This window comes from Dipodomys spectabilis, unplaced genomic scaffold, assembly GCF_019054845.1.
Source record: "Dipodomys spectabilis isolate Male_0828 unplaced genomic scaffold, ASM1905484v1 ptg000150l, whole genome shotgun sequence".
NCBI lineage: Eukaryota > Metazoa > Chordata > Mammalia > Rodentia > Heteromyidae > Dipodomys > Dipodomys spectabilis.
The window spans coordinates 1,199,339-1,225,309 of NW_024870827.1; the positions used below are offsets into that span (position 1 = coordinate 1,199,339).

Genomic DNA, 25,971 nt, shown 5'->3' on the forward strand with positions numbered 1-25,971 from the left:
ATAATTCTAAAATGTTAGAACTTGATCCTATCTTTAAGACTGCTTAATACTATTGCTTTTTGAGTCAGTATTCTTTTTCTTGTTGCTGGTTTTGGTGGTGGTTCTGGGCCTTGAACCTTGGGCCCGGGCTCTGTCCCTCAGCTCTTCAACTCAAGGCTAGAGCTCTACCACTTGAGCCATAGTACCACCTCAGGCATTCTGGTGGTTTATTGGAGATAAGAATTTCATGGACTTTTCCTGCACATGATGGCTTTGAACTATGATACTCAGATCTCAGGCTCCTGACTTCCTAAGATTACAGGTGTGAACCACCTGCGCCTGGCTCCTCTTTACAACATTTTAAACGTAAAATAAATTAAAATCAATAAAGAACATGTTTGGCAAATAAAATAAAACAATAACTTACAGTCAAATGAAAATAATAATATACGTATATGTATATTTACATGTATGTAACATATTATATTTTTATATATGTATACATATATAAGAATATATACACATATAAGAATGAATATATGCATTTGCACATGTAGTGTGTACACATATACATTTATTTAAATAGACTTGAATCAGAAATATATTAATAGCATATAAATGCCAATGAAATACTTTAATCATCCTGAATAGGTTATCCAAAAATCCAAATACATATCTCTATAGTAATATAAAAGCAATCAAGTAACATATGGAAAGATCATAACATACCTAGACATTGCATACATATAGAGATTAGTGAAAATAGAAACAATAAGATAGCCCTGCACAACCATTATGTAGAAATTGCAATCCTTATATATTGGTTCTTGGCACTTAAAATGATATAGTCAGTTTCTTAAGCATACTGGAAATCTTTAAGACATTACACATAGAATTGTCTCTATGATCCAGCATTTTGAATTATAATATTATATACAAAATAGATTTCAACATATGTCCAATGAGACACATGTACAAGATTATACATTGCAAAACCCTTCATAATAACACATAATAAAATATTGAAATGCCCATTGAGGATGTTATTCCAATATATGCATGCATACAAAACAATATGCTCTATCCATGAGAAAAATGTACATGGACTTACTTTGGAAACAGTGATATTACATGGGAGAAATGGATAAAATAGACTACATTTTCTAATTATATGAGGTTTTTAAAATTGACACATCTGTAGAGGTAGAATATGAAATAATAGCTGCTTAAGGGGAGAGTAGGTGGAAATGATGACAAGAAATGACTATTAATAAATATTTGAGCATTTTTAGAGGGTAGTAATGATAAAATATTCCTGATCTGAAGGTGATGTTCTTACTCCAACAATTTAACATTCTAGGAATCATTGTACTTTATCGAAGAATTACAGATTGCATTTGCATTAACCTTAGGAAAATTTTTATAATAGTAGGGGGTGAATCTGAGTGATAATTTAGAATTTAAAATCACAGAATTCTATAATGCACAACTTTGGTATGTTGATGAATAAGACTTTCAAGAAAATATGATCTGTGATATATCCTCTGAGTGACTATAAATAACATTAAGAGCCAGTGAATATTCTACAAATTCATGTAAATTGAGCTATGAAATAGGATTGAGAAGGATGAGGGATAATGATCATCAAGGTGCATTGTATTGACCATGGAATGTGGCTAAGTGGTAGATGCTTGCCTTGCATGTGTGAAGCCCTGGGTTTGATTTCTCAGTACTACATAAAGAAAAAAGCAGGAATTGGCACTATGACACAAGTCATAGAGTACTAGCATGAGGAAAAGAAGCTCAAGGACATTGCCAAGGCATGAATTCAATCCCCAGTACTAGGCAAAAAAAGGCGCATTTTATTAAGCTGTGCACTAGCCGCTCACGATTGTATTCCTTGATAATCCGGAGGCAGAAAATTGACGTTTGAAGCCAGACAAGGCAAGAAAGTTTGTCATATTCTTATCTCCAATTAAATCTCAGAAAAATCAGAAAGTGCTGCTGTGCCTCAAGTGATAGAGTTCTAGAATTCATCCAAAGGAGCTCAGGGACAGCCCCTAGATCCAGAGTTCAAACCTCAGCAGAGGAAAAAGAAAAAAGAAACTCTCTATACACTGTTACTATACTGCTTTGTCAAACAGCAAGTCCCACATAAGTACCTAAAATTATTTAAAAATATGATAAAATACAAGTCATTTTGGGAACCAGACAAAGATAGTATACACGGGACAAAGTAAATGTTATATCATGCAGTTTGAGTTGAAATTTGTTCTATAGTCTTATTACATCATTTATGAAATTGACAATACTGCCAATTATAGGTCAATTTCCTTGAGGAACAGATTGTATTCTGCTGTCTTTTATATGAAACCATAACGGTGATTTTTTGCCAGGTATTGAACTATATCTGATATTTTAAAGTAGATTTGTCCTAATATAATATTAATTTAATCAATCATTTCATTAGGTTAGATTTTTTCCAGTAAATCTTATCCCCTATAATAAATGAGAGCATGCTGTGACAGTCTCCTATTAATATGAAAAAATACTTTATAAAATTAACTTAAAAGGGGGAAAGACTAAACTTGACTTCTGATTTTATATTTCTTATCCTCATTGACTTGGGTGGCACAGTACCCGATGTCAAGAATATGTGTTGGAATATGTGTATTCATGGAAACCAGGAAGTAAAGAAGAAGAGGCATAGGAGTGGGAGAGGGAGAAGGAGGAGGAGGGAAGAGAGAGAGGGAGAAGGAAAAGAAGAAGGAGAAGGAGACAAAGAAGAAAAAGAAGGAAGAAGAGGAAAGGACTTTGAACTTAAAACCTTTGATCACAAGTTCTCAGTGACCAAATCTCTACAACTATGCCCACATGAAAGGATTCACCTCTTTATCGCAACTTAGTGAAAGTTAATTATTAATCTCAATCATTTATGTTTTCAGGTTTAATTTCTAGAGTGGTGGGTAGATATTTCTATACATTGTGATAACTTCTGTTCCTAAATATTTACTTGAATTAATCAGAGAAGCTATTTGGCATGGAGGTGATTTGGTTATACCATTGCTGGAGAAATATTTTGAGTGCAAATACATTTTATTTAACAGATAAGGAAGCTTCAGAGATTTCATCTTGTGACCTTCAAAAATGACTATTTCATCTAACTCATAATGACTTTAATTTTTCATAATTTTATGACATTTCTATTCAAGTTTTTGTCATCTATAGTTAGGTTCTTGCTTTCTAGTTGAAGGAAAAATAAATACTATCACAAACATTTCTTTCTTAATTATTCTATAGAGTAGGAATAATATGAATTTCCTATCATTCAAAAATAAGGTATTTTCAAGTCTATAAGAATAATTGATTCAATTATTGATTGATTCAGTTTCTAAAAATCACTGTTGACATAAAATACATGAAATTCAGTGTTTCTCTGAAAAGTCTCGGTACTCAAACATCAGAAATAAATGACCAGTAACTAGACTTTTATATACTCAAAAATGTATAAATCTATATTTTATGTCAAAAAAGTTTAGGTTTAAAAGAAGAGAAAATCATGTGACCAGAGTAGATAATATAATTTAATGAAAAATTACTTCATTCACCCTGACACAGCCTATTGCTTATAGCTTACATGAGAAATTTGATTAACGGTCCCTTCATCGCTTTTGAATATTATAGTATTTCAATTTGTGCAAAGATTCTGTCATTTAAACTTTTGAGTGTATATTTTTTCATAAAAATGAAAACTTTTTTTCACACTGCAGGTTCAGATTCAATAACTAAATAAATATCTAAATGTTAATTTGTTAAATTCAGCCTCTAGAATTCAAATAACAAGAAATGTATTTTATTCTTACATATATTATATCATTGCTGAATATGGGTATCTCAAGCTTGTAATCCTCACTACTCAGGAAGCTGGGGTTCAAAGCCACCCTTGACAACAAAGAAATTATCTTATAAATATGTTAGAAACAATTACAAGAAAAAAAAAACATTTGAATATTTATTTTGGGGTCCATTTCACCTAACATCAACTTATCTGACCTTTGCTGCTTGTCTCAGACATGCCCCTTCCCCTCTGCTTTCATTGTATTTGATGTTGGTATAATTTGTGGAGGGGAAGGGAAAAAACAAATGGTTTAAATAAGGATAGAGGTGGACCCACTGCAAGTATGAGGTGTAAAAGTCGTTATGTTGAAAAAAGAGCTTCACAACTTTGGCCGGGTGAGGGGCGGAGGGGGGGTAGATGTGAAGGGTTGGGAAGGGGAAACAAAGGAGGAGGCAACAATGCTTGATAAGAAATGTACTAATTACCTTGCCCATGTAATTATAACCCCTCTGCACGGTATTTTCACAATAAAAAATAAAAATAAATTTAAAAAGCCAGACTTGGCAAGAGTTTGTGAGTCGCACCTCAATTAATCAAACACACATCACAACACACGCAAACACACACAAAGCCAGAAGCTGAGTTGCAGCTCAAATGTTAGAGCAATGTCCTTGCTAGGAAAAAAATCAAGGGATAGGTCTGGAGTTCAAATCACAAGAACAACACAAACAAAATATTATGTATAAATTCTTATTTTAGTTTGAAGAAATAAACAATATTATGGAAAGTAATATTTGTTACATATCCTGAAATTTTGTGAAGTTGTTTTTATTACAATTTGTCTTAAGATATAACTTAGGTTATTAAGATTAATATCAATATAGTATATTTATAATTACTCATAACACCTTGGAGTATAACAGTTGCTATTTTTTCTATAGCCATAAGAAATAGTCTGAGTAAAAGAAAAAAAGGAAGAAAGGAAGAAAATGAAGGAAAGAAAGAAGGAAAGAAAAGGAAGGAAGAGAGAAAGAGAGAGAGGTGTAGGGATGGAGGGAAGGAAGGAAGAGAGAAAGAGAGAGAGGTGTAGGGATGGAGGGAAGGGGGAAGGAAGGAAAGAAAAGAAGGAAGGAAGGAAAAAAGGAAGGAAATAAGGAATGAAGGAACGAAGAAACGAAAGAAGGGAGGGAGGAAGGAAGGGACAAAAACAATTTAATTCATAAAATGTGCTATTTAGCCCAAAATAAACTTGTAATTAACACTTTAGTAAATGCAAGTTTGCAATTTTCATTTCTCTACATGTTCCCCATAAATGAATGAAACCAACAAATGAAGGTTCAGAAATAACCAGGTGAATCTGTTTGCATCTGTAGAAAATATGTATGCAAATCTTTTTCTCATTTTCCATACATCATCAAATAATTATTTGCAAACAATTTACATTTATTTAGGTAACCAAGGGATGTCAATATATTATATAATGTGAATACTAGTAATTATAATGCTATTAATATTAGTCTTTATGTTATATTAATTGTAACATTTTTATTATATATTTTATCAGAGAAATTAGCATATTCTGATTTTGGTGTTTGTGGGAGTCCTAATAGCAGACAGTAATTAAAATGAAAGGAGATCTGAATTTGTTGGCACAAACGAATATTTCTGAAAGCAATTAACTCATTGGAGTTTGTTCAAATACATCAGAAGGGCCTTAGAAAGGCTGTACCATGTTAACATGGTTACCTATGATGTGATTCAAGAGCCACTAAACAATCATACTTCACTTTGCCATCACTATAATTATTCCCATTGTAAGAAGAATCATTCACATAATTTACATGATATAATCTTGTCCTTAATTTATTATGTTCTATGAAATAATATCCAAATGTACACCACACTGAGTTAAAGCAAAAGTAGAAAAGTGTTTTGGGTGATGTAACTCCTTCTAGATACACATGTTAAAATTCTATTCTCTTGTCTGGTGACATTAGAATCAACCTTTCAGAGATGACCCTGCAATAATGATCCTGACGAAAGAAGCCCAATATAATTACTCTGCCATGTGAACGTCCAGCAAATAGATTATAATGAATCAGAAAGTAGAACCCCCCAGAAGAAAATGAATTGCTTTGAATAACCATTTTTAAAATCAATGTTTAAGCTTCTACAATATGGATAATATACTCCTGATGTTTTTAAGCCCCTTATTTGAAATATTTTAACAGTCCAATGGCTGACAAAAAGCAAAGTTTTGATTTAAATTTCACAAATTCTGATAAAAAAGATTCATAAGGTTTTATTATTTGAATTTTATTCTCCAAGTCTCCGGTTTAAATATATTTTTAAATAGGAATTGAGGTGCAACATTCTATTAACTATCATAATTAATTTTTTGAATACTTTTATTATCTTTAGTTGTACAAAGGAGTTGCCATTCACTGAAACAGTGTGTGGATACAGTGCATCTTGATCCATGTCACCTCTTTCAACACTCTCATCCTCCCCTACCAATCAACCCCAATCCTTATGTATCTCAATATTATGTTATGGAATTTTTTGCCATTTAACAAAGCAGTTTATGTATACAATCCACCTGGATTTGTGTTACCACTTCAACATCTTGAACCCCATTTCACACTACCCCTTGCTTTGTATATTTCAATTCTGGGAAGTATACAATGGATTCTTGCCTGTATTCTATCCTTTTCCCCTTCAATTTCCTACCCCTCGCACATTGCCCCCCACTGTCCTCTCTTGCACTACACATTTACTGGTATTTATTTTGTTGGGCTTTGACTTAGCCTTTGAAGAGAATTATAGTATTTTCACTCTCCATGGACCCTGACACTTCAGTTACTTCCTTGCATACCATCCAGTGTGTTTACTTTTACATTTATAGACACTCCTATCTACCAAAAGTGAGGAAAGTCATGCAAACTAAGTTTCTCTGGGTCTGCTTTATTTCACTTAATATTATTTCTAAGTGTTTCATTTTTCCTTAAGAATGGTGCAATATTATTATTACTGATGGATGAACAGAATTCCATTATGTATGTATTTATATGTTTGTATACATATATGTATATATGTTTGTATACATACATTTATATACGTACATATATAATTGTAAATTGGGATCAATAAAATTAGATATATATGTATAAATATAACTCATATATACATATATAATTCTTGATCTCTTTTTAAAATGAGAGGCATCTGGGCTGATTCCATATTTTGGCTACAGAAAATAATGCAATAATGAACTTAATTATGCTGGTAGCTTCAGTGTGGCCTTGTTTCTGTTCTATTGGATAAACGACCATAAGTGGAATTGCTGGACAATAGGTAGGTAGCTCTCTATTCAGTTCTGTGAGCAATTTCCATAGTGTTTTCCAAAGTGATTGAACAAGATTACATTCCCACCAACAGTTTCCTTTGGGCCACATCCCTATCAGTATTTGTGATTGTTTGGTTTTTCATAATGACATTGTAAGAGGGGTGAGATGAATCTCAGTGTTGTTTGGATTTGCATTTCTTTTAAGGAGAGAGATGCATCTATTTGTCATTCTTACTTCTTCTTCTAAGAAGTTATCTTTAAGTCTTTATCCCATATATTAATTGGGTTCTTGTTTATTTGAGGGGTTATTTTTGTTGGTTTTAACGTTTTGACCTCTAAATATGGGTTAGTTATGAAAACACTTGTCTAATGCTTAGCTAGTAAAAATCTTCTTCAATTCTGTTCTCTTTCTATATATCCTGCTAACTTTTTCCATTGCCATGTAGAAACTCTTCAGTATGATGCGATTCCATTGGTCCAGAAAGAATGATATTACACCATTCATAAGGAAATGGAAAGACTTGGAGCAAACTTATATTAAGTGAAGAAAGACAGACTCAAATAAATATAGGTTGCCTAATTTCCCTCATTTGTTGTAGTAGAATGTGCCTCTAATTGTACATGTAAACACAGTTGGATGGTAAAAGAGAAAACATTACACTTGGACATGATAAATTTTATGGGATTCTAAACATTTATACAGTTATATCAAAGGAGGATGCCCTTTGGAAAGGATCACAAAGGATCAATAGCTGTACGAATATTGTCATATAAAATAATGTTCATTAAAATGATCTCCAAGAAATGATTATGAGTGTTTGTTTATTATTTTGCTTTTTCCTTCAGTGTTCTGATGCCGTTTTTTTTTTTTTTTAAATTTCTGCACCTTTGGTCTTATATGTACGTTTGGATAGGGCAAGAGAGAAAAGAGAAATGGTGACACAAATGCTTAAATGCAGCAGTGCTATTCAATAGACACTACATTGTTAATGAACTGTACAACTTACACGAGAGGGAGGGTGAAAGGGAAAAACTGTGAGAACATGAGTGAAGAGGTGACACTGTTCAAAAAGAAATGTGCTCATTAACTCACTTATGTAATTGTAACCCCTCTGTACAACATCTTTACAAATTAAAAATGGACCTCATAATCAGACTAGAGGAGCTATACTAAGATTAGATAAAATTGGCTTTAAAATAAAAGTGGTATGAAAGTAAAAAGAGACAAAGAAGGACATTAAATACTGACGAAGAAAACTCTCCATCAGAGGTTTATAACAATTCTAAATATCAGTATCCTGAATCCTAGAGCTCTCAAATTAATCAGAGAAATACTAATTACCCTAAAAACATGCATACATCCAAATAAATTGTTGGTTGCTTGAACAAAACATTCTTACCTCTGGACAGGCCATCAAGGTAAAAACTTAGCAAAAATCTTTAGAGCTAAATAACTGTATTGTCAAGCTATACCTAACAGATATCTACAGAGTATTTTACCTACTATTGTCACAATATATATTCCACACAGCAACCCATGGAATGTTCTCCAAAGTAGATAATATCTTAGATCACAAGGGAAATCTTTCAAAATTCAAAAATAAAAATGAAATTACTCTTTGTATCCTGTCAGACCATGATGGACCAAATTAGATCTAGACATCAAAAGGCATCACATAACATTCTGAAACTCACAGAGACTGAATAACACATTGCTAAATCATCAGTGAGTCACTGAAGAGATATGCAGGGAAGTTCCAGCGTTTATGGAATTCAGTGGAAGTGAACACACAAAATACTACCTCCTCTGGGACACAGCAGCAGCACAGACAATACTCAGAGGAATATTTATAGCTTTGAGTATGTACATCAACAAATTAGATAAATCTTAAATCAGCACTAATGGTGCACCACTAAGTATTTGACAAAACAGGAAAAACAAAACCAAAAATCAGTAGACAGAAATAATACAAATTAGATTAAAGAAATAAATTAATCAGTCTCAAAAACATACAATCATAATTGACTTTTATCTACTAGTTGCTCAAAAATTCGCCCAATGAATGTCAATGTCGCTATTTTCAGAGATAGACTCAACCAGCTAAAACCAGTGAACAAAACAAACTTCTAGGATTCTAAGAAACAACATTTTGTTTACCTTTTTAACAGAAATTTACTCTGTTGTTCTTATTAAGGAGATTTATAGATGGATTACAATTACAAGTGTCAGATTATGAGTACATTTCCTTTTGTGAAATGTCTTCAGTACCCACACTTGTTCCCAATCCCACCCTCCTGTCCCTACCCATGTGTTAAATAGTTCACTTTCATCAATGTTCAATGAACTCCACTGTTGCAATTTTTCACTCTTTTCCCTAAAGCTCTGTGCCCACCCCTCACCTTCCTGAAGACATACAATGAATATACCAGGCATAAGGTAAAAAAGACAGAATTATCACAAACTTTAAACAACAACAAACACAAAACACAAAAGTTTTCTGTTTCCATAACTCATAGGTAGTTTGAGAATGTATATCTTGTTATATTAATCTAATTATTTTTTATCATTAAGTCAATTCAGGGGTTAATGTGTGATAACATAATTTTGCTTTCTATTTAATGATGCTTTTTATTTTAATATTAAATATGTAAGTAACACAATTCAAGTCCTAGTGAAATTTGAAAGTTCAGATTTAAATGTTCCAAATGTCTAATAATTCAATTTTGGCAACCAAAATGAAAAACAGGCATGTTTTATCCTCAAGAATGTCATTATTTCATGTGTAAAAAATAAAATAAATATAATGTTAATTCAGTGGACATAAGGAATCAAATACTTATGCAATTCATCAGTACCATAGATTATGACATCTATTAATAAAATTAATAGAACTTGTTTTAAGTAGATTACTTAAGACATGAAGAAAGTGATAATTTTCTTTTCTAAGTGAAGTTGTATAGAAATCGCAGTCCAAAGATTCCAGAATTCTGTGTGCTTTATACATGTCAACTTACACATATTCTAGGCTCATCTCAACATTATTTGAAGATAACTGAGAACAGAATTAGAATTAAAAAATCATGCAAACGGTTAGCTGTATTTTGTGACTAAATAGGTCTCTTTTATATCTCTTTATATTATTTCAAAAGTCTGAAAAATTTATTTAAGTCACATCAAAAATAATGAGAAATAAGCACCCTTAGCTCCTTAAAAGACAATCAATAAAAATAGGAAACAACAGGGCTGGGAAGGTAGCTCAGCGGTAGAGTGCATGCCTTGCAAGCATGAGGCCCTCGGTTCGATTCCTCAGCACCACATAAACAGAAAAAGCCGGAAGTGGTGCTGTGGCTCCAGTGGTAGAGCGCTAGCCTTGAGCTGAAGAGCTGAGGGACAGCGCCCAGACCCAGAGTTCAGGCCCCATGACCGGCAAAAAAAAATAAAATAAATAGGAAACAACAAAGAAAAAATTGAACCTCATTTTCCATGTGGTCTTTGTATATTGTGGTGCTTTGTTTTTGTGGATTATGTGACTATCCCATGAATCTGGTCTCAAATCACAAAGGCTACAGGAAGAAAATTTCAAAATCCCTAGAGCAGCTATTATAGCTGTGCAGTTGTTTGTTGGTTTCACTAAAGTCGCAGCTGGACATGAACACTACAAAGGAAATAATTCTACTGCTTTGCAGGCAAGAATGTGATGAAAAGCATACTGTTATCTTCTTAGATGAAATAAGAAGTCCACACTTTAAAAGCTGACTAAATGATCAGCCCTTTGAATAACAGTGCCATTTTTAATGCGCACTAGATAATTCAAATCCTTCATCCCTCCACAACCATTAATGACATTCACAAATCATTGCCGAGGGGAATTTCCAGTTCTATATGATATTTCATTTGGATTAGGAGTAACATAAACAATAATTCAAGTTCTTGAGAATGTTTAATTTAGAATAAGCAAACAGATTCAACTCCATAGCATAACCTTTAGGAAAAATGAATTAAGATATATGGCATGTCCTTTGTAATTTAATTATAGACATTAAGGCAAAATGTCAGAAACACTCTGCAAGAAGGAAACAGAAGTTTTGATAAGATATATTAAAGATTACAAGTAATTTTACCTACAATTTCTATTACATGATAGCATATTTTTTCTGCTAATCAGAGACAAAATATTTTTAATTATGATATGAAAAATGCATTATCATGAATGAATGAAATCAGGTATAGATGGCTCAAGTGCTGGTTGGTTCTGTTAAATATTCTCATTATTTTGAATGATCTGGTGTTTTTGTCTGTGTGGAATTATGAATGTATTTTATGTCTGGGCAGGAAAATTTGATTATTAGATCACTGCTGACACCCAATGTCAGGAATCTAACCTGAGTCAGAGTGGTAAATATATATGTGTGCATGTGTGATTGTGTGGGTGCCTGCAAGTCTGTAGTTAGAAAGAAGTATCTCATTTTCCTCAGGGTATAAACTTAATTCTATTAGTTATACTTCATTAATGACAGCAGATAAAAGTAACTAACATTTTGAGACATATGTTTATGTTCCTATGTTTGCATGAACAAAATAAAAAGTTATATTTTGGGTATGAGTTTTGTGAAACGTCAGTTGAAAATATAAATATCATGACAAAGATGTCAATGGCAATTATTTCAGTGTAGATCAATTTCAGACAACACTTGGAAGAATATGTAATCATTTATGAAAATGCAACATTTATTGATTTTCAAAAGCTACACAATTCGAGAAATATTTTGGAAAACAATTAAATTATGGAAACATAAAAGTAATGTGATTATTTATTGCATACAGTTTTATATTTTAGTTTTGTCAAGTAAAAATGCCATTTATTTCTACTGGATAGGAAGGAAAATCCTAAATATTACAGTTTGTGCAATATTTCACATTGAGAAGCTTTGTCTATATCTTTGTCTATTTCTTTTGTTTCTGCTTTCCTATTCATAATTCTGTGTCTCATAGTCTTCTTCTAAGGACTTTTTCTTTCTGCCAGTTTGAAGCTTGAACATACATTATGCTCTGTTATGTTTTTTTTTGTTTTTTGTTTTTGCAAACTGTAGTCAGTCTACTATTTGAACCATGCCCCAGCCCAGAAATTTTTGTAGTTAATTGGAGATAGAACCTCATGAACTTTCCTACCAGCCTGAAAACCATTATCCCCCAAGTCTCGTACTTAATAATTGGGATTATAGAGATGAGTCTTGGATCTGAAGAGTCAATGACTTTTCGTGTCTTATAGCTTCTACATGTTTGCTAGTAATTGCAATAATAAACTAGCACAGATTGGGTAGCATTAAAATTGTAAATACATTGTCTCTGAGTTGGTGGAATTAGAACTCCAGATTAGAGTTGGCTTCTGATTCCTCTTTCCTTGGCATATTCAAGACATTCTGCTTCCCTTGGAGTAGACTTCAACTTAAAAGCTACCTTTGAGATTCTGTTTCCATATGCAGTCACTTTGTAAGACAATGGGTTTTTTAACTCTAGTCTGATTTCAGTGGGACATAACATATTACTTAATAGAAGAAAATCTCTAATATGAAATTATTTGTTTGGGGTAGGGAAGTTATGGTTATACTTTTTAAAAATAGCAAAAGAGGTAAAGGTTTTATTAGAACTTGTAAGACAAGTATGAAGTCTTGATCTTAGACATGCCACATTTAAGTTCCCAGCCCTCCTGGAGATTGAACTCAAAGCCTATACTTGTGAAACAGCATCTCTATTACTACCATACCTGCAGATTATAATTTGATTGCTTATTTTGAGGTAGTATCACTATGCCTGGGCCTGCTTGGACTGAGGTCCTCCTAACACAAGCATAATACATTTTGCCTGGAACTGGAATTCTCTAAGCTCTGTTTTCCAAGTAGATAATATTATAGATTTGAGCCACTTATCCAGTAAAGGTATTCAATTTCAAAATATCTTGACATTTCCTATATTTGTGCTTAACATATATAGCTAACCTTAATTTTCTCCCTCTTTTGTTTAGTACTCTGAGTTGAAAACATTGGCTTTCTTGATATACATGGCTTTGTTTTGGATGGAATCACATCACAATCAAAAAAGTCTCACAAAAGTTTATGTCAAAAATCATGGAAAACAAGGCTTCAGGTTGGAAAAATCACTGATCTTTAAGTTATAATTGCAGTATTATTTATAGTGTTAGTCAATGCTTGCTTAAGTATCAGGAGGAAGCAGAAATGTGAAAGATGTCAGGTCTCAGTAGAAATTTTGTAGTTGTCACTTCATGTTGTCTTCCTTCCTTTAAGCTTGTTTCATTAAAACCCTCTGGGTGTATATTGGTTGGACTGATTGTTAATCATCTCTGGAAATAAAGCTGATTTTAAAAGGCTGATGGTGTTGTAAATAAAGGAATGATCAGAATATGCAGAGATATTGTCACAGATTGAGCGGACCAGGTTAACTGCTGAACAGCAAAAAAAAGCAAAGTTTCAAGTTTGAAGATCCACATTGGAACATATACAGGTATATATACATATACATATACATACATACATGAAAAATTAAATCTCCAGTAGATTATAGAGAAACTTGGAGTGACAGGTATTAAACTATATCAAACTGGTTGCAGGAAATGTACAGTAAAATATAGATAGTTTAGCATAGATTTTGCATACATTTTGTAGAGGATGAAAGTTCTTCCTTCATTATATACTTTACAAATATCCTTATTATGTTTTAAGTTTTTTTCTGAAAATACCATACAGAAGGGTTACAATTACAGGGACAATGTAATAAGTACATTTCTTATCAAGCATTGTTACCTCCTCCTTTCTATCCCTTTATCATCCCTTTCCATCTCCCTTTCCTGACCCTCTCTCCCATCTTGAGCCAAAGTTGTAAATTTCATTTTTCTACATAACATCTTTTACATCTCATTGTTGCACTGGGTCCACCTGTATCCCTATTTAAACAATTTGGTTTTTTCTTCCCCTCCACAAATTATACCAACATCAAATACAATAAAAACTAGGTTAAGATTTTTCTTATATTGTAGTAGCAGCATCTATAAAATGCTGAAAATTTGAATTACACAAAATATTCAACATGGGTAGGCACTGGTGGCTCAAGGATGTAATCTTCGCTAGTTAAGTGGCTAAGATGTGAAGATCACAGTTCAAATCCAGCCTGCATATGAAAGTTCATTAGATTCTTATCTCCAATTAACCACCAGGGCAAATGGAGTTCCAGTTCAGATTGTATGTCAAGCACTGGCTTAGGACACAAAAACATCATCCAGGCCCTGAGTTTAAGCCCTGGGATCTACAGAAACAAAAATATAAAATAAAACATGGAGTTAGATATTTTATAATGAAGCATAATTTAATATACTCTACATTGTTAGAAAGACTAGATTTCTGGATTAGCTTTATAACCTACCATAATAAGTGATGTTGTCGACTTATTGAACAGAAATGTTGATTCAGATTTACAAGTTTGAAGGTTTCAGTTATGTTCAGTTGGTTTTATTGCTTTGGGAGCCTGTGACAAGACAATAGCTAGGTGGCGAGTATGTCAAAGAGAAAAGCTTTTGACCTAGACTGATTAAAAGATAAAATAAGAAAGTAGTTGAGAGTCTATGTTCTCATAGCTTACACGCTGAAGAACTTAATCTCCAGAACTATTCAGATATTCTCCACAGTCTGGGAGGAAATAGAAAATCATTTTTCTTTAACACATAGATCTTTCTGAGGCATTCTAAAACCAACTGGCAACACCTTCACAAATGATAATGACTTGTCCAGGGGAAGAAGTAGGTAAATATTTCTGTAAATTCTAATCAGAACTCAGCAGACTAAAAATTTTATGGAATATCTATTAAAATATTTTCTTGCAGACGGGGTGGGTCTTTATACTACAAATGTGTGTATCTGTGTGTTTGTATGTGTGTTGTGTGTGTTTGAATAAACTAATACAACAATGTAGCAGAGAAAAGGATTAATGGGGCTGGGAAGGTGGCTTAGTTGTGGAGCCCTTGCCTTGCATGCATGAGGCCCTTGGTTAGATTCCTCAGCATTACATAAACAAAAAGAAAAAAGCCAGAAGTGGCGCTGTGGCTCAAGTGGTAGAGCGCTAACCTTGAGCAGAATAGCTGAGCGACAACGCCCAGGCCCAGAGTTCAGGCCCCACAACCGGACCCCCAAAAAAAATATTAGTATGGCCTTTCGTTTTTCTTCTTATACTATGAAAGTGTGCCACAATTCCCAATCAAATCCTATCCAAGATTCAAACATTAATACTGTCCCAAAAGTTTTGCATGCATGAAAGGCTGGGAAGGTGGCTCAGTGGTAGAGCACTTACCTTACTTACCAAAAGTTTTGCATGCCAATCCAAATATATCTACCTCATTTAAGATGGCCATGGTATATAAAATTTTAAGTCCTCCAATTACTTTTCACCAAGGAAACAACATATAATATTTCTTTAAAAATACCTAGATTGTAAAACACTTTACCCAGAAAATTGAAAGAATATACTTTATGGAATTTAATTTAAATATTTAGTCACTGAAATGGATGTTCTATATCCACAACTCAGAGCCCTATTAAACTACATAATTGCAAAACTCATCTATTACCATCTTCCATGAACACAGTCCCTCATGAAAACAAACCAGATGTGGTAAACAAATTAACATGTACGCCATTGTCAAATGCAGCTGTTCTAAAGCATGGAACTGACAGAGCAATTAATGCCTGTAAACAACTGTTTCTAAGGAGTACGGAAAGTGATTTTTCCACTATAAGTGGAAAAGTCCACAGCTGTTTCAGATTGTGTTTCATTGTTGGCATTTGTGAGATATATTTTGGAAAACACAATGAATGAAAGCACACTGTTTTGTAAAACTTTGCTGGCGGACACAGCAGGGAAGGAAAACTTTTGACATGTTTCAAATGAAAAGCCAGACAATAGGGTGGGTAAGTTGTGGTATGCAGTTTAAATACAGACTGAAGCAAACCAAAGAATGGGAAAAATTCTTTTTCCTTAAGAAATGCTCTCTGGTTATATTGTGCTATACATTATAATGGTGAAATAATCATTTCTTTGGAAAACTAAGGAAAAAACACGCACCTGTTGAACTTCTTTTTAAAGTGAATCTTAAATGACAAGGATGAAGAAATTTAAATGGGTTCATATTATCCAGTATTACTTTAATTTTTGATTAAAAGTTAAAACAAACTGACAAACTATTAGTCCATGAAGATTTACAGAGTAAGTTTCTGGCATATATTTTATTTTGTTCCTCTTTTTTGGGGGGGGTGATATAAATATTTTATTTCAAAAAGGCAACTGGTTTTAACCATTACCCACAAAATTTGTGCAGTCATAGAATAAGATTTTTTTTGATTAATTTAAGACAATAGTAGGCTCATTTTATGCCATCAGAAATATAAAAACCAATGACATTTTCACTGAACAACCACTAATAAAAAATCATGAAATAATATAGTAAAACTCCATGTCAATTTTTTTTTGTTGGTTGTGGGCCTTGATCTCTGGGCCTGGGCACTGTCCCTCAGCTCTTCAGCTCAAGGCTACCACTGTACCATTTGAGCCACAGTGCCATTTCTGGTTTTAAGGCAGATTATTGGAGATAAGAGTCTCACAGACTTTTCTGCCCAGGCTGGCTTTCAACAACGATGCTCAGATCTCATACTCCTGTGTAGCGAGGATTACAGGCATGAACCACCAAAGTCCAGATCCAGGTGAATTTTTAAAAAACAAGCTTATTGAAACGTCTAGCTTTTTCCAGTAAACAATCTTATTTTTTTTCAGAATTTACTTATAACTGAGTAATTTTTAGATGTAACCGTGAATTTTTTGTTTGTTTGTTTTTGGTCCGGTCATGGGGCCTAAACTCTGGGACTGAGCACTGTCCCTCAGCTCTTCAGCTCAAGGCTAGTGCCATACCACTTGAGCCACCTTCGCCACTTCCGGCTTTTTACTTTTTGCTTATGTGGTGCTGAGGAGTCGAAACCAGGGCCTCAGGCATGCAAGGCAAGCGCTCTACCACTGAGCCAACTTCCCAGCCCATAACCCTGAATTTTTTTTATAGAATCAAATATAATTCTATTACTCAGTATTTCACAAAAATCCACTGTAATTGACTTTCCCCAAAAGAAATTATTACATACTATCTCACACACTATAATCATTGCATTCTAAATAGTTTGGACCATTTCATATAAATTCTAGGTGCTATTTTATATTATAAATTCACATCTGTGGTTTTAAACTAAGAAGAAAAGATTTTAGAGGTAAAATCACATATGAATATGTAGTGTGGCTCAATTAAACCAAAAATTGTGAATTCATACAGAAAAAATTATTTTCTTTCCACTAAATACGTTGAAGTAATACCATTGGAAATATTGAGGCAGGAAGTGGCAGAATTCAAATCTCATCAAACAATGTCTCTCTTATTCTGCTAACCTCTGCACTAAGAAGATGTCCCTTTTCCCAGTTGTCACAAAACTTGCAGTGTCTCTCTTAGAATTCTATTTGGAAAAGTTCTAAATCACTGATTCTTTTTTTTGTATTTTCTGTTATATAAAACAAAATATAGGCACAAAACAATTGAAATAAAATGCACACATATGTGGAAGTCATCACAGCTGGAAAAACAACCAACAAATTGGAACTTCCCCAGAGCAAAAACATGTTGTGCCCAGTTTATTTTTTAAATTACAAAACCTTCAAACATACGTTAATTTAAGTAGAGCTATAACTGTCTCTCAGAAATAAGGTTGTGTTAATTTGTAATTAAATTCATCTGGATCAACCTAATATAGAAAATCCCTTGAATGGATCAAATTGTTTAAAACAAATGAAGCTGTATATAAAGTAAGATCTGCACATATTTAAAAGAAAAAATGCTACAGTATTAAATCCCAAAAATCATAACATTCTTAAAAATTCGGAAATGCAATTAGTAATTCCAAAATATCCATAATGAGAGCTAAATACTACTGACTTAACAAGAACAAAATGTGCAAAAAATAGAATCTGAGCAGTGTACATGAGTGTACATAATTTAAAAATACTCCAAATTATACTGTTTTTAGAAGGTTGAATGTGGATTATCTAAAGGAAAACATCAGCACATTATATAAATGAAATTAAAAATCTCATGAAAAGAGAGAAGAGTAGTAGTTTCTGGAAAATAATATTTTAATAAATGGTGGTCAAAATCTAGTACTGACTAAATTGTATACCTAATTAATTAGATCCAAAGAAGACCCAAGTTACTCGAGCTGATTTGAAACTGTGGCAAAGTAGTAGAATACAACTGTAACATTATTATGGATGTTGACTCTGGCATGGAATTCAGTTCCTCTTTGATCTGACAAATGAATATATGAAAGAACATAACTTCTCCAACTAAATATCAAGACCTAACTAAACATATAACTAGAAAAGTCATCATGCAATCCGTATTGCAACTGGAATAAAAAGAAAAATCAGTCATACTGATTTTGTATTTATTTTATATGTTGGCTTTTTTCAAAAATCATATCCTTTGTCTTGCATTTTTTAAACATTGTGTTAAATGATTTATATCTTGGTAACTAATTTTGGATGCCTCCTTTATATTTGTTCTGGGTTTAATATCTCACTGCAGTTCCTAACCCATGAAATCTTGTTGTTTACAAAACAAATGCTAATAACCACTGTTTTTAATACACAAATCTCATAAGCATGATTTCAGGAAGCATAGGTTAACATTTTGATATCATGGTCTCATGACTGATGAGGCCTATTGCATGAGTAAAGTTGTACCTACATTCCTCAGCCTAAATTTAGCCACTTTAAAAAAATGTTTATACCTTTATCTGTCACCCATCAGAGGTTAAACCAGAATATAGACTCTAAGGAAAATCATAAGGTAAGAATTGAGCTCTTCTGGATATAAAGTAAACCAAAATGCAGGATAGAGTAACTCATTCGACTAAAGTCAACTTATTTCTCTAAAACATGTTAAGCATTCCCTTACAATGTGTATTATTCTCAAGAAGGGACTGAAGAATGTGAGAAGAGGACTAAGCAAGTATTGTCTTCAAATATACATAATTTAGATTTACCTCTTTATTTCGTTACAGGAATTTTTGATAAAAACTGTTTGAATAATTGATTTCCTGGTCAGGTATAATATACTCGAGTTACATATACCAAACCGCATTCAGAAAATGGTACATAGTAATAGAGTAGAAAAATATTCTATAAATAACAAAAAGTATATACCTATAGGATAATATTTTGAAGAGTCAATTGGAAATATTCTAATATAATAATTTGAACAATTTCACATTGACAATAATTATCTAGAATACTTTAATGCTAATTGGACAAGATTGTCCTTCTAAATGAGCAAAACCTATTTCTCCTTTTACTTTATCAGGGAAATATCTAAGCTAAAAATGGAAAATAACATATGAATCTATAACAACTGGAATGAATTTTACTTTTTATTAGCAAATATTAATTTCACAAAAGTATTTTATTGTGTTATCCACATATGTCCACATAATGTAGCTTGTTAAATTTTATTCCTTTTATTAATTTTATTATCCTATTTTTATACTTGTATTTTATTATGTCACCATACTAAGTTATGAAATATTTGAACATATTTACTCCACAATATTTCTCTTCATCTCATCTCTTACTTTTTTCCAAACTTAATCAGTTCCATCTTTACACGTGGGTCATTCATTTTATTTTCTTGGTCTAGAGTCTGCATATGAGAAATCTAATATTTGTTTTTCACAGTATCGCTAATTGCTTTAATATGAAGGTTTCCAATTCTATTTTCTTGAAGATGATATGATTTCATAATTATGTGTGGCTAAATAGTATATCATTGTGTGTGTGTGTATATATATATACACATATATATATATATATATATATATATATATATATATATATATATATATGTTACAGTTTCTCTCTTCAATGAGTGATTAAGAAACATGTAGCTAATTCTGTAGTTATTTATGCTTTTTTATGTGGGAGAAGGAAGGATGGAAATAATGATGTTTGGAATAAGAAACATGCTCTTTAGACAGGCACTCTACTATAAGGATACAGGTGGACCCGTTGCAACAATGTTGCAACAAGTTGTCATGTTGAAAAGGAACTTTACAACATTGGTGCAGGGTGGGGAGGACTGGGTGAGGGGTGGGGAGAGGTGGGAAGGGATGAGAAGGGGAAACAAAGGAGGAGGCTACAATGCTTGATAAGAAATATATTCATTATCTTGCCCATCTAAGTGTAACCCCTCTATACAGCATTTTCACAATAAAAAATAAATAAAAATTTTAAAAAAAGAAACATCTCTCATCTGCTCTTTCATCAGTATTTCAATAATGCATTGTATTTAAAAATAAAATATAATTACATTTGCAAAGGTTTTCTTTTTCAGTATATATATATATATATATATATTATTTTTATTACAATGTTACCTTTAGTATGTCATGTGAGTATGGGGATGTATGTGAGCATGAAAATCTAGGCATGTTTGTACATGCAGCTGACTCAAAGGAAACTGGGCGTATGTGAGATACAGGATTCAAATGAAAGTTTGAGACCTGTAAGTTGCTAAATTGATGTATATGTCCAGTTTGTGGAGTGTGATTTCAAGATCACATTTGGGTAGGTTTTATACCAAGTAAGTAGATGTTTCTAATCCAAAATCATAAGGAATAAAACAACAACTCTGTTTCATAATCATTCAGTCTTAGTACTCCAGACATTGTAATAAGTGGATAAAATGATTGAAAGTATGGTGGGTCAGTAGTAAGCCTTTAGACACTCTACATTTTCCCCAAAATCTTCAGATGTACTCTTTGGAAATAAATTAAAAGTATATTTATCAACATACAGATATAATATGATCTTATATATGTAAATATATGTATATATTATAAGTACATCATATATTTACTTATATTTTAAATGTTTATCACAAATATTGATTTATATCTAAATGTAATTCATCTCATCATAGACACATAGACAGACAGACAGACTGACAGGCAGACAGACGGACAGACAGATAGACAGATAGATAGATAGATAGATAGATAGATAGATAGATAGATAGATAGATAGATAGATAGATAGATAGATAGATAGATGGATGGATGGTCAGTCGTAGGGCTTGAACTATGGGCTTAGGTGCTGTCCAAGTACTCTTCAGATCAAGGCAAGAGCTCTACCGCTTATCGCTTGAGACGTAGCGCTATTTCCAGTTTTCTGGTAGTTTATTGGCGACAAGAATCTCATGGATTTTCCTGCCTGAGCTGGCATTGAACTATGATCCTCAGATCTCAGCCTCCTGAATAGCTAGGATTATAGGCATGAGCCACGGGCACCCGACTATACTTTTATCTGAGATTTGTTAGTGGAACAAAAGGTACAGAAACTATTATTCTTATCATGAAAGGACTTCACACTGACAGGTATAATTACAAGAAGAAAAACAATAACTATTCACAGTTGCACAAAAATACCTTAGGTGCCTAGCAAGACAGCATGCGTTTCCAGAAAATGCATGTGGTGTGAGCAGTTTGCAACCCAAGCGACAGTGGAAGATATTGGACCCTAAAAAAACCTGACAATTGCGTAAACACAACCCTCTATGACATATTTAGCAAGGCCTATCTTAGAGATTCTTTTTAGGGACATGATGAAAAAATTTATAGTTTAGTTGCGATTACAGAACTCTTTTACACATATCACTCAACCATTAACTATATTTAACATAGTTCCTATTGCTCTAACTTATATTTTCTTGGGTCAGTAAACTGTTTTTTGTTTGTGACAAATTAGCTGTTCAAAAACATAGACATGGGTTTTTAATATTTTTGAAATTACTGTCTGTATAGTGTTGTATGAGATTAGCTTCTCTTTACCATATCAGGAATAAACTTAATCTGATTCAAACTTGGAAAAAGGTAGCTTGTTCTCTCTCCTAGAAAACCATCTATATAAACTTCTTTACATGTAAACAGACCCTCATTTACTTGCAAAAGTCTGTCAGTGAGTCAAACCTAACTCACCCAAATGAGGTGAATTCTTTTCTCATGCTTCCTTTACATTAAAAATGGTAAGAACTGTTCAGTAATGTGCATACTTTTTAGTATGAAGTGTGACTCCCATTTTAAATAATATAAATCAATTAGAGGAATTAGTTTAAGATGTGAAAGAGCCTTAAAAAGAGTCTTGGACCTTGAAAATTTTCCTGGGTATGAATTTTTGGAGAAATATCCCTTTTCAAAGACAAAGGACCCATTTTTAAAAAAAATATTGTTCTGGTACTGGGGTTTGAACTCCTGGCCTTGACCTCTATCTGGGCTTTAATTCTCAATGTTTGCTCTACACCACCTGAGCCACACCTTCACTTCTTCCATTTACCACAAGTGGAGAAAAGAATCTCTTAGGTTTATCTACTTGGAATAGCTTCGAATTGCAATTGTCAAATGTGAACCTACCAACTATCTAGGTGTAAGCCACTGGTGCTGTGCTAGAACTCACTTCTTAAGAATAAAAAAAAATCACAAAATAGGAGAAAAAAACATTTGTTCAATTATTTATGTGTTGTCTGATAAACCTAATCACTTGCTACTGGAAGAGAAAAAGAGAAAAGTTAGAGATGAATATGCAGGAGAGAGACACAAAGAAAGAAGAGAGGAAGGGAGGTTAAATGAGGGGAGGGGAGTGGAAGGGAGGATACGAGAGGACCAGGTAGCTGAGTAGAATTGTCTACTCCTCACTTAGGTTTTGTTGGACAATCAGTACCTTTGCATTTATGTAGCCAAAGCTATTATGTTTGGTATTAGTAAGCTGGGATATAAAATACCAGTTTATGGGTAATAACCTATAAGTGTGCTTCCGTCTGCACCAAGGAAGCCAGAGTTAGGTTACTGTCAGAGAGAAGGCAAGAGGAAGCAATTTAAGTGATTCTGAGAAACAATAATTGACATGCCAGGAATGCTCCCTTGTATGGTGAAGTCAAGCATCAATCTTGTTCCCTGCTCCAGTCTTCCTCTCAACAAGAAAAGCAGAAACAGAAGAAGTAGGAGATATCTGAGTAATGATCATCACTCTGTTTACCCTTATCCCTTGGTTTCAAAAAAAATAAAATCCAGTCTCTCAGGTACTGGGAAGGTGGCTCAATGGTAGAGTGCCTGCCTTGCATGCATGAGGCCTTGGGGTTTTTTTCGCAGCATCACATAAGCAGAAAAAGTTGGAAGTGCTGCTGTGGCTCAAGTGGTATCACTAGCCTTGAGCTGAGGGACAGCACCCAGGCCCCAGAGTTCAAGCCCCATGTCCAACAAAATAAAAATGAAAACAAAACAAAACAAAGTCTCTCACTTTTCTGTCTTCAACTTTGTAATAACTCTGCTTCAGCCTAGGGCTAATATTTTAGGTGTGGACATGTATCAACACTCCTGAATCAGACTCTACTTGATCATTTTTTAAATACACATTTTGTTCTTAATTTCCCTCTTTATAAATTCACATACACCTATAAAAAATGGTGTGGCCATCCCAATACCCTTCTCAAAGTACCTCCTAATGACAACTTACAAAAAGTTATATTATATTACAAGAAAAACAATGCTACAAATAAAGAAAACCAATAATTAAATAATAATGATTAATAAAATAAAAAACAATTATCATTTTTTCAGTTTTTGAAGTGTACTACAAATTAGATTTTATTATTATCATATTTCTTTACATTTAACACTGGCTAAGATTATGACGTTCAACAAGAATTTTATAGGCTATGAGTAGTGTTTAAATCACCCACTAAGATTACCATTTATAGTTAATCTCATAATTTGTATATGGCTTATATCATCATTTGTTCCTCACTAACATATAAAGTAAGGAAGGCCTACAGTTTTAACAGAAACTGTGTAGTTAACATAGTCAACTCTTTATTCTGCTCCTTTACACAAAGACTTTTCAACTTCTCATTAGTAAGGTTTCAATAAACTCTGAAATGTACATACTTAGTAGTAGTTATGTGCTACCATAAATCTTAAATACTTTATAGAAAAGTATTATGACCTGCCAAACAGTCCCAGTTTTGGCATATATAAGCAAATTCCCAAAATTAAATATATTTAAAACATTAAATATTTTAACAAACCTTAACACTTGCTGCAGTGTTCATTATGACAGGTCCCTTGTATAGAATAATTGAATTCCTCCTCCTACACATCTCTTGAACAACAAATATCTGGAATTATTTTGTTTTTGACATGTCAATCTTGATTTTTTCTTAAATGTGTACTTATGTAAGAAGTACATGGTTCTAACATTTCATGACAATTCTTTTAAACTTACGTTTTGTTGTATTGTCTAGTTTAAGAAAATCAATTACAATTTATATATAAAAAATATTCTTTGCTCAATTCAGCATCACATACACTAACATTGGAATGATACAGAGAAGATTAGCTGGCCCCTGTGCAAGGATGGCAGGCAAATTTCTGAAGCATTCCATCGCCCAATTTGTTAGGAAATGGAAAGACTTGGAAAAAAATTAAGTGAAGTAAGCCAAGTCCAAAGAAACGTAGGTCCCATGGTTTCTCTAATTTTCAATAACTAATATATGTCTGGGATAAGCAGAAAAGGTCAAAAGTTATGTGTATATGACCAGATAAGATTGTGTTAAGGGAAATGAACCCCAAGTTAGGGACACAAGTGGTTTTTTTTTTTCTTGCTATTTTTTCTTACATACTTATGACGTGCAGAGTGTTTTTTTTTTTTTGTTTCTTTACATGTTCCTCCCCCATTCTATAACACCTGTTTTCACTGTATTTGAAGTTGGTGTGCCTACATCTTGTTTATACTCTCCTCTAATTTTTTGAGAGGAAGGACAAAAAATACCAAAATGCTTAACTAGGGATACAGGTTGACCCATGTAACAATGAGATGCACAATACACTATGTTGTAAAGTGAACTTTACAATTGAGGCCGGGAAATGGAGGGGGTTAATGGACTTGTGGAGGTGGGAGGGAAGGGATGGTAGAGGAACAATAAAGGAGGAGGTAACAATGCTTGTTAGGAAATGTACTCATTACCTTGCTCATGTAATTGTTACCCCTCTGTACAATATTTTTACAATAAAAATGTATAAAAATGTTCTGAGATGGAAGAGTTTATTTCCTTTATTTTACTCATATAATTTCGTTAGCAAAGAAATTCATGCAAAACTCCGATATGAAGGTAATTTGAATAAATATGTTTGTGAACACACGCATGTGCTTAAGCACTTGCATGTGTGTTGGCGTGCTCAGAGTTTGAAATCAGGGCTTCAAGTCTTGCAAGGCCTTTTCTCTCTAGATTGGTGTGCTACTAAATGAGCTACATCTCCATTCTTGGCCCTTTGCTAGTTCATTAAAATTTTTGAAAAATAATCTCATGAATTTCATTTGCCCTGATTGGGTTTCAACTGTTATCCACAGATCTCAGGCTCCTGAGTAGGTATCCCAAGTAGTTAGGATTACAGGTCTGACAAACCAGCAAAGACTTTCAGAATAAGGTTAAAAGTAGAAGAAAATTTACTTCAGAGGGGCATGTTTTAGCATCTCCAATTTTAAAGCATTTTGGAGTGATTATTTATGATTTTTTAAATTTTTGGTTACTTATAAGAAAGTAGATGATGATATTTAAAAGTTTTAGTACTTTTTAAAAAGGATACTGGAATTGTGGGACAGAAGAAATTT

General features: G+C 33.0%; 1 non-coding gene across 1 annotated transcript; it reads left to right on the forward strand.

Annotated features, from left to right (window-relative positions):
- The first annotated feature begins 24,645 nt into the window (after positions 1-24,645).
- On the forward strand, positions 24,646-24,757 carry LOC122118423. Its single transcript, XR_006149352.1, has one exon. It is a non-coding gene; the product is annotated as a U6 spliceosomal RNA (small nuclear RNA).
- The last annotated feature ends 1,214 nt before the right edge of the window (positions 24,758-25,971 follow it).